Source organism: Leopardus geoffroyi, chromosome A1 (assembly GCF_018350155.1).
Source record: "Leopardus geoffroyi isolate Oge1 chromosome A1, O.geoffroyi_Oge1_pat1.0, whole genome shotgun sequence".
NCBI classification, from domain to species: domain Eukaryota; kingdom Metazoa; phylum Chordata; class Mammalia; order Carnivora; family Felidae; genus Leopardus; species Leopardus geoffroyi.
In genome coordinates, this window is record NC_059326.1 from 88,817,117 (window position 1) to 88,827,396 (window position 10,280).

Genomic DNA, 10,280 nt, shown 5'->3' on the forward strand with positions numbered 1-10,280 from the left:
TGATCCTATTAATATGGATCCTATTAATATGGAAAGGCTAGGACCAAACCTTTGTGTTTATGGAGTCTGGCGACTCATCTGGGCATTTTCAGTGCCTTGCTTTGTGTATTTAAGCTACATTAACAGGGGGTGTTGGGTTAGTTAGTTGGTTGATGGGGTTGGTTGTGGGAGAATATTGCTCAATGGGGACGAATTAGAGCCCAAGGTTGCGTATCTATAGATAGCTGTGGATCGAGGTGTTATACTGGTATTTTATACTATGATTTTGGTGCATTTATAAGTTTTCATACTTAGGCCTTATGTTTGGATGCAGGTTTAGTCTTGTTTTTGGGGTTTGGCAGGGGTTGTAGTACATTAAATTTGGAGGATAACAGAAGGGGGAAAATAATGAACTCAAGGTTAGTTCCAAGTACACTGAACTTTGCTCTTCTTCCCTAATCTGCCTATTTACTTTTTAGTGTTTTCAAGTAGCTGGTAAATGCAATTTGTCCAGGCTTTATAATTGTGTTCAGCTCTCTTAACTCTGTCTGAAAGACAGAATAGAGGCAGCTCATTCCATGTTACCCTGAACTGGAACCACCCTTGAATTTTATATTATATATATGATTTTTTTTCTAATAAAGTTCTTCATTATTACTATTATCTTCCCAATAGGGGCTTTAATGCACTTTAATTACCCAATAACTCCTTCCCAATCTTATTTATTCTTCTTGAATGTTAGCTTAACTCAATAAGATTATTTAAACACATCAATTAGTAATTTTACATTAAATTTACATTACTTAAATTACCTCATTTATTAATATCTATGCTCACCACTTCTTTTCATTCCATGCCTTCTTTCTGTAATTATATTCCTTCTTGCCAGAGTACTATCCAAGATAAAGCCAGATACAAGTTAAAAGTTTTATTCAATAATAGATTTTGAAATAGGAAGGAGGGTCCTGCATGAACTGATTTCAACTTCACCGAAAGAGAAGGCTGGAAACTATTTAAAGTTCAGGGTGTGTTACGGGAAAGGCGGGGAGAGGTAAGAAGAGCAGTTAGTCCATGTGGCTAATCCACCTGGATTTGTCAATTGGCACTTATCCAGAGGAGAAAGAAATTCTAGCATGTTCTAGCATGCTTGCTGACTGAGCTCAGGAACTGAGAGCTCATGGCAAATCCTACCTATTTATTCTCTAACTATTCTAATAAAAAAAAATGTATCTGGTAAAAAAAAAAAGTACATTCTGAAAAGATCCTTATCATTTTACTAATATCAAGTATATTTGTATATAATAATGTCTATTAGTGTTTTGTTGATTTAACAAAGCACTCATCTTCAATCAAATTAAGAACTTCTGTTTATCAAAATCACCACTGAGAAGGGAAGCCACAGACTAAGAATATATATGTGCAGTAGGTATAAACAACAAAGATGTTATATCCAGAATATGTTTTAAAAATTTTTTTAACGTTTATTTATTATTGAGAGACAGAGAGAGACAGAGCATGAGCAGGGGAGGGGCAGAGACAGAAAGGGGGAGACACAGAATCCGTAGCAGGCTCCAGGCTCCAAGCTATCAGCACAGAGCCCGATGTGGGGCTCGAACCCACAAACCGCGAGATCATGACCTGAGCTGAAGTTGGACACTTAACTGACTGAGCCACCCAGGCACCTCCCGGATATTTTTGTTTAAACATTTATAAATCAAAAGACAAACACCCCATTTTTTAAAACAGGGCAAAGATTTGAACACTTTCCAAAAGAGGATATCCAAATGGCCAATCAGTGTATGAAAAAGCTTACATGGCCTTATCCATGTCTGAGTTCTAAATGTTGCAAACACAACTCACTTTTCATGGTTTTGACCAACAAATTTATTTTTCCATCCTAGACCACTCCTCTGATATCTTTACCCATAGATTAGACTTACTCGCTGGATGTTCACATAGGCAACTCAAAATAAAAATTGTTCAAAGGTGGGGAGCCTGGTTGGTTCAGTTGCTGGAGCATGAGACTCTGGATATCAGTGTTGTGGGCTCAAGTCCCATGTTGGGTGTAGAGATTACTTAAAAAAAAATTTTTTTTAATGTACAAAGGTTAATTCATTATCCTCACACAATTCATTTCTCAAATTTTCCCCATAACTCTAAATGGTACTTCCTTCTATTTACCTGCTCCTGCAAGAAATCCAAGAGTAACCTGCTGCTTCATGGTTCACCTTTTACATGCATTCTCCTCTTCATCTTTAATAATAGAGTACTACATCATGTTTTATTTGTGTGTGAATTAGTTTATCTATCTATAATATAATGAACACTGACACAAGAACTACATATTTCTAACAATTTACATATGTGTATTGTACCCTGCCCCGAAATTCTGCACTGTCCTGTCCCCACACCAAATACCAATTTTTATCAACGAAATGTCTATAAAAATTACCTTAAAGTGGTTTTGGTTTTCCCTGATTAATAAAGTAATTAGGGATAACTTCAAATATTTACAGGCTAAAAACTTTTCCTCTTTTCAGAATTACATGTGTCATGTCTTTTGCCCTTTTTCGACTGGAAAATATGTTTGAATACTTCTGAATCTGTAAAAGTTCTTTATCCTTTGTTTTAATCCCTGTCAGTAATATATATTACAATGGTTATTTTGTAGCTTGTGACTTGTTTTTTTCACTTCTTAAAGGCATATTCAGATGACATTTAATTTTAATGAGGGATCTGAGACCTGTCTAGACCGGGCTCATTTTTATTTCCACATATTTGGAATTCAAAAAACTCTGTGTGGACTGGGTCAGGGAAGTTGTTTGGGACCCATTGAAAACTGGTATGACATTGTGGGCAGTGGCAGAGGTCAGATACTTAAGAGGGAAGTTATTTAGCAGAGGGAAGATGACAGCAGGTCCTGGTTAGCTTAAATGGAGAGCACTGTGAGAGACATCTCTTCTAGACATCACATCTTGGTTCTCTGGATGACCAAAAGAGCAGAGAGCTCAGTATGTTACACATTCCATAGCAAGAGGTTCTGGAGACATTTGGGAAGGAGCTGTCTGAAGTAGAAAAAATGAGGCAATGAGAAGACTTTTGGCCAAAAAATCTGAGAGCGATGTAGTTGTAGTCCTATCTCTTCATTGGACTTCACCCTGCTCTAGATTGATGCTTCCAGTTTTTGTGATCTTCAAATGCCTCCTTCCCTCTTTCACTCCACTCACCACACTCCTATCAAAGCCAAACTATCCCTTAAATTTCCCCTGCTAGAAAGAGTATGACAGTAAACCTTGAAATTTACTTTATTCATTTACCTGTAAAATCACTTCAGTTCCTGTCTCACATGGGATGGAGGCAGACAACAAGGTAATTAAATATGAGCTCAGTGTGATGGCTATTTGGAACTTGAAAAGAAACAGGCTAAATACTGAGTTGGGAAAGAGATGGCAAGAAGTGATATTCTTTTTACAAATCTTATAGAGACCTTGTTATATAAATGTGAATACTTGAATATGCTAATATTCAATGAGACATAAGTTGGTAGATAAAAGAACAAAAAAGTGAAATGAATTTATTCCAGAGGACCCAGGAGGTGCAAAGTATAAACAAGACCTGACTGGGGGCACCTGGATGGCTCAGTCAGTTAAGTGTGTGACTTCTGCGCAGATTATGATCTCACAGTTTGTGAGTTTGAGCCCCATGTGGGGCTCTGTGCTGACAGCTCAGAGCCTGAAGCCTGCTTGGGATTCTGTGTCTCCCCCTCTCTCTGCCCTTCCCCCACTTGTTCTCTCTTTCTCTCTCTCTCTCAAAAATAAACATTTTTTTAAAAGCCATGATTAGAGAAAAAGGGATAAAAAGGATGAACCAAAGAAGAAACAGAAAAAGAATCTAAGAAAAAGAATCTAAGAAAATCATTAGTTTGGTCTGGGAAGACAGGTGTTTGGAACCACACATATCTGTCATCCTGGAGTGGAGAACTGCCATGGACTGGACTGGAGCCTGTGTCCATCATTTTGGGCCTCAATTCAAGGGAGTAATATAGTCAAAACAGGCAAGTCAGACTAGGTTTTCGAGGTGAGGCCTCTCCCAAATCTTGATAAAACCCCCAGGTATGGGGCCATGGGGCTCTGGTTCTGCAGTTTCAGAAACTCAACTTTTTTCATTCATCCACTAGTAAGGAGTCTGAGGAGTCAACAACTCAAACCCAGAAGAGACTATGTAAATCAAAATCCCAATACCTGACAATTCACCCAGCTGTCAGTAGAGGGCACCCCTGCCCAAGAAAGACCAAATTCAGAGAAGAAACTTGCTCAACAAACCAAGAATCAAGTTAGTTGAGTTACGGGTAAACTTCGTTTTCTTTCCTTTTTCTTTTCTTTTCCTTTCTTTTCTTTTCTTTTCTTTTCTTTTCTTTTCTTTTCTTTTCAGATCTAGAAGAGTTTATTTTGGAGGAGTGTATTATTTTCTATTTATTTTTCTATATTTTACAAGACCTATACTATGAGTATATATTACTTATATGAACAGGAAAAAAAGGTTATTTGAAAATAAAATTCATTCATCAACTTTCTGTCAACTGGTACAGAAAATTATATGTATTTGTCATATGACAAATATTAATTGTCCTATCATCTATATGAGACTTCTTGGTACTTTGTCTTTCAACTTCTCTGGGTTTGAGAATTTTCATAATAAAACTTTGGGGATATCTTGAATATAAAATTGAGAAAAGTTTTGGGAGAAAAAAAGATTCACATTGATTAATTCAAAGATCATTCTATCTAAATAGTAGAACCAGTCTCTTAGATAATGATACTCTCACTCCTAGTATTGATGAATAAATGCTTTAAAAATCTTATTCTCAAAGCATTTGTTTAAACATTCCCTTCTGATTACATAAAATCTTCTAACATTTCAATGACAGAACATAGTACCTAAGCATACTGGGTAATATTGTCACTTGACAAATTACCCCAAAACTTAGCATCATAAAACAACCATTTGATTTTTGCTATTTGTGGGTCATCAATTCAGGAAGGGTTGACAGGGTAGTTGTCAATTTGGGTGTCCCATGTAGTTACACTCAGATGCTGGCCAGAGCTGCAGACACCTAAAGGCTCCCAGCTGGGTATGTAAGATAGCTCACTCACACGGCTGTGCCTCTCTGGCAAGGCAGTTTCAGGGTCCATTAGACTTCTTACATGGCAGGTCTACATAGCTTTGGCTCCAAGCTTGAGCAGTCCAGCAAACCAGGTAGAAGCTGCGTCCCTTTTCATGATCTGATCTCACTCCTGCTGCATGGCTTTATGCGGGCCCAGCTGACTGATCCAAAAGTGTGTTGCTCCTAGTATTTTCCTCTGGGAAGGCATTCAGGGCTTGAGTGAGGCCTGATCACCACTCACCTACTCCATTTGGGGCTGAGGGGCTTCTCTTTTTTTCTAAATAGAAACTTTGAAAAATAAGCAAACACTATCTTCAAGAAGGGGTGTTTGACAGGTTTTGCTGTATTGCTTGTGCCCAGAGAAGGCTGACCCATCTTACATGGTAAGAGAAGTTTTAGGGGTGCCTGGGTGGCTCAGTCAGATAAGCGTCTGATTCTTGGTTTCGGCTCAGATCATGATCTCATAGTTCATGGGATCATGCCCTGCATTGGGCTCTGTGTTGACAGCATGGAGCTTGCTTGGGATTCTCTCTCTCTCTCTCTCTCTCTCTCTCTCTCTCTCTCCCCCCCCCCACCCCTCTCCTACTTGCACTCTAAATAAATAAATAAATAAATAAATAAATAAATAAATAAATAAGTTTTAGCTGAACATATGGCTGCCACTCTGTTTCCTTAGTCTCTCCTGAAATTTGGGGAACAAGAGCAAGTTCTTGTGAGTGGGAGATGAGGGAAGGCCTTATACACAGATTCCAGGTTTCATTCTAAAAAAAAAAAGGAGGCTTGTCTTCTTCTCTTTTCCTCCTTCCTGACTGGAGCCAGAGCACCATCTTTGGGAGCTGGGAATCACGTGTTGAAGATAGTAGGATGACAAATGAAAGACAGTCTCTGGTGGGTGCGGACATCCTGTAGTAGCCCAGAAACACCACTTGGATTTTTGAGCAGGTAAGAAATAGACCATCTTATTTAGGCCATGATCATGTTGGGTCTTTTTCCAGCTGCCAGACTAATACCCTATCAGATAAAGGTCCTCTACTTTTAATACAGGTGTACAGTGCATCTCTGGAGACACACAGATCCTTGAGTACATGGCTTAGGCAATGGTCACAAGAATGTAAATCCCTTCTCCTTCCCTTAGAAAGAAAGAGCGATAGGAATAATAACAAAGAATGAGGATCAGTCAGAAGGTACCAGGCCCCTTTTCCTGGAGGTTCTCCCACAACAGTGCAACCAGCAGGCAAAGGGTCCAGGAAGGATGTGAGGTATACACTCTCAAAACACTAAAGAAAATATCTGCTCCTTTGTCATTAAGCATTTCTGGGGTGAAGTGGCCTTTAAGAATTTCAGATGTCATGTGTGACCCTGGGAAAGCCTAGTCCCCTTAAGCACATTGGCCCTGCTTCTCACAGAATCCACTAGGATTAGGGCCCTAGGAGTCTTAAACTCTGCTCCTCTCTGGGTCAAGGCTCCTAATGCAATCCTCAAAACCTCCCCATCATCCTGCCCTCTGAAATCCTCTCTGTCGCTGTCACAAGTTCATTCTTCCAGGCCTAGGGTGTGCCAGAAGCCCTGAAATTTCCCGCACAGTCACTGCCTTTATCCTTAGAGGAATTATAATTTGATTCTGCTGATTAGTTACTTTTTCCAGCAGACTGGTATGTCTGTGTGATCCAGTTCTGGCCAGGGAGCTGTAATCAGGCTGTTGCTGACTTCCAGGAACACTGCAACAAGAATCCACCTTTTGCCCTTCTTCTTTTCTCTTTCTTCCTGCCTAAAATGTAAGCATGATGGCCAGAACTCCTGCAGTCAGAGTAACACCTAGGAGGGAAGCATCATGCTAAGGAATGAGACAGAGAGACAGAAGACACGGAAACTACCTTGCAGCCTTACACCACCTAGCTCTCACTTACATAAGGTACTGTGGTTAGACTTGTCTGCTGTAAGTAGCTAAATCAAGTTCAATATACTGTCATCATTTTAGAATAAAGAGCCAGATTTCAAATGAGCTGAAGGGACAGTGGAAGGGAGTAACAGCCTCAGGACCACCGAGGGCCCTTTGTCTCAACAGCTATGCCTGTATCACTCTGCTTCCTCCAGACGCATACAAAGGGGAACATAAGGTAGGATCAAAGATGAAACTGGGTAAAAGAGAGCACCAGAGATGGAGATTTCTCTAGGACTTGAACTGTTGCTTTCACACATATTAATCTTCACAATCAGCCCAAAGGGAGGCACTATTGTCCTCACAGGAAGAGGCTCTGGCTGGACAGATGGCTGATCCAGAGTCCAACGTACAGGCAGTGAGCCAGAGCTGGGTCCAGCTTACATCCTTCACGTGATAGGACCAAACCACCAAGCCACATCTTCCTGCCTCAAAACAAAAGATGTGGCACTCCTCTCCTCGCCTCTGCTCCAAGTATAAATTCTCTGTGACTTGCCCAGGTTGGACAGAGGGTAGATAGGAGGACAGATGGAGGTTCAAGGGCCCCACTGGAGGCAAACCACTGATCTCTACAGAAATCCTGCCAGGAACCCTGAAATCCATCATTTATAAAGATAATTAAGAAAAAGGGGAAATTATTAAAATTATGGTGAAGGTAAATATTTGACATGGCTATGATATAATATATAGGGTATATATGTGTTTAACTCATATAAAGCTAAATCAATATTTCTGTATTTCTATGGGTTTTATTGATCAATAAATGTTTTATTTATTTATTTATTTATTCACTTACTTATGCAAGAAAGAAACCTGGTATGTATAATGTATAAACAGAGGTGAGGGGGAATGTGGAAGTGTGAATGTTTTTATTATCTGCTTTCTGATTTTTCTGAAATGAACATGTATTGTTTTTGTAATTAGAAAAAAAGTAAACTATACCTTTCATTTTAAAAGGGCATTGTATCTGACATTAAATACAGACCCTTCCAACCCAGCCAGGGCCCCAGCCTCAGACCCTGCTCCCTCTCCTAAGTCCTCTACTGTGCCCTGGTCCCCATGTACCATCTCTAGCCTTTGCCCCTCAGCTCTGGCAAGATTCTGAACACACCTGTGTGGGTCAATTGAAAGCTCAGGGAAAGCATGGTCAGGGACCATCCATTTGTCCACACTGAAGGTGACTCACCCCACAAGTGATGACCCAGATGACCCAGGATGACCCAGAAAAGAGAGAAGGCTGTTAAAAGTAAACAATAGATCCCAAATGGAGTCAGTTGTGCTAATCCCATGACACCAAAGAGGGCTTAATACCAAACCTAACTGCAGTTTCAATCTTCCCCATGAATGTAATCTTAACCAGTATGGAATTTCCTGATCAGCACTGATGAGGTAATCTAAATAATAAGATCCTTTTGTTCCCCAAAGTGAGGTGACTTCGCCCCCCCAATTTTTTTTTTTTGGTTTATGACTTCCTTGTCCTGCCTTTAAAAACCTTCCCTTTCTATAACCCTTTAAGAACTTTCTACTTGCTAGACAGGATGCTGCCTGATCATGAATCATTCAATAAGGCCAATTAGATCTTTATAATTTTCTTGAATATCTGTTATTTAACAAGAGCAAAGTCCAAGAGACTGATGGAGGGGAGACTCATGGAGAGAAGGCAGAAATAGCGGTTCTTGGTACCAGGAGCAGGAGGATGGCATGAAATGGAGGAAGGACTATGGGTCACAGGCAGAGGCAGAAGTGCCAAGGCTAAGGCCAGTGGTGGCCTGGCCCAAGCAGCTGCTGGGCCCACATGCACACCGCATCCCTGTAAGGCCTTCTGTAGGCAGCTGAGACCCCAGATGCCACTCGGGCAGACCCTCCACCTGCACAGCCTGCATTGGCCATACCAGTAGGTCACTGGCTGTTTCAGGGAGGGCCTACCTGGCAGGGGAGCTGCAGTGAGCTAGGTGAACTTTTTGGAATTACCTTTAAATCTCTGAACTCAAGGTTAATCCTGAAACATTTAATACATGGTACTTTTGTATTTGGTAACATCCCCAGGAAGATCATGGTTCTTTTTTTTTTTTTTTAAGTGTACTTATTTATTTTGAGAAAGAGAAAGTAGGAGTAGGGGAGGAGCAGAGAGAGGGAGAGAGAGAGAATCCCAAGCAGACTTTTCGAGGTCAGTGCAGAGCTGGATGTGAGGCTCAAACTCATGAACTGTGAGATCATGACCTAAGCCGAACCCAGACGTTTAACAAGCTGAGCCACCCAGGTGCTCCAGAATCATGGTTCTTAATGGATAGCAGCCCTGCACACATGAACCACACCTGAAGATGACCAGAAGAGGAACAGGACCAGGGATCCCTGAAAGTTCTCCTTGCTTCAGGAGAAACCTGAGAAATCAGTCTGTATCTTTAAGACTGGCATCTCCTCTGCAATCTCTCCCAGAGGGCTGCCACTGCTCATGCTACCAGCCGAGGCAGATTGTGTGCTGCTTGCCAGGACGTCCAGTACCATCCACCACTCTGGGGCCTGAGGGAGGAGGCCAGAGTACAAAGGAACCTGAGAAGACATTCTTGGAGGAAGGCAGTAAAGGATATAAAAGGAACAGTCTAGTATTAGGTGATAGTTAACAGCACAGGCCCCAGTCAAATCCACCACTCCATCCTGACCAGGTGGGTGATTTAGGGCAAGGGAATCTCTATGTGCCCATTTTGTCACCTCTAAAACAGGAGCAGTTCTTACCACCCACAATTGCTTTGAGGATGAAATGAGTTGATATTAATCACAGAGTGCTCAGAACAAGCCACCTGGTGAATAACTGTGTAATACATTTAGTGCTAAGAACATGGAGTTTGGCAGCCAATGTGTTGTGTCAGGCAGGATCCGGTGCTGCACTGGTCCTCTTTTCCTATCTGCAAATCACGGATAATGAGCATCTCCCTCCCAAAACAGAGTTAAGTAATCCATCTAGGAGCACATGGGAAGACAAAACTAGTTCTACAAACATCTGAAAGTTTAAAATGAATGTCTGACCCTGGTTCCCATAGCACACTCCACATTCCTAAGCCCAGGAAAAAGGAGGCTAGAGTTGCTTCCTTTGTGCCCAGGTGACCCCATTCACTCCACAGCTCACATGTGTAAAACTCCAGAATGGTATCTGTCAGCAAAGTCACCTACTCAGAGTTTTAAATCCACTAATGAATCATT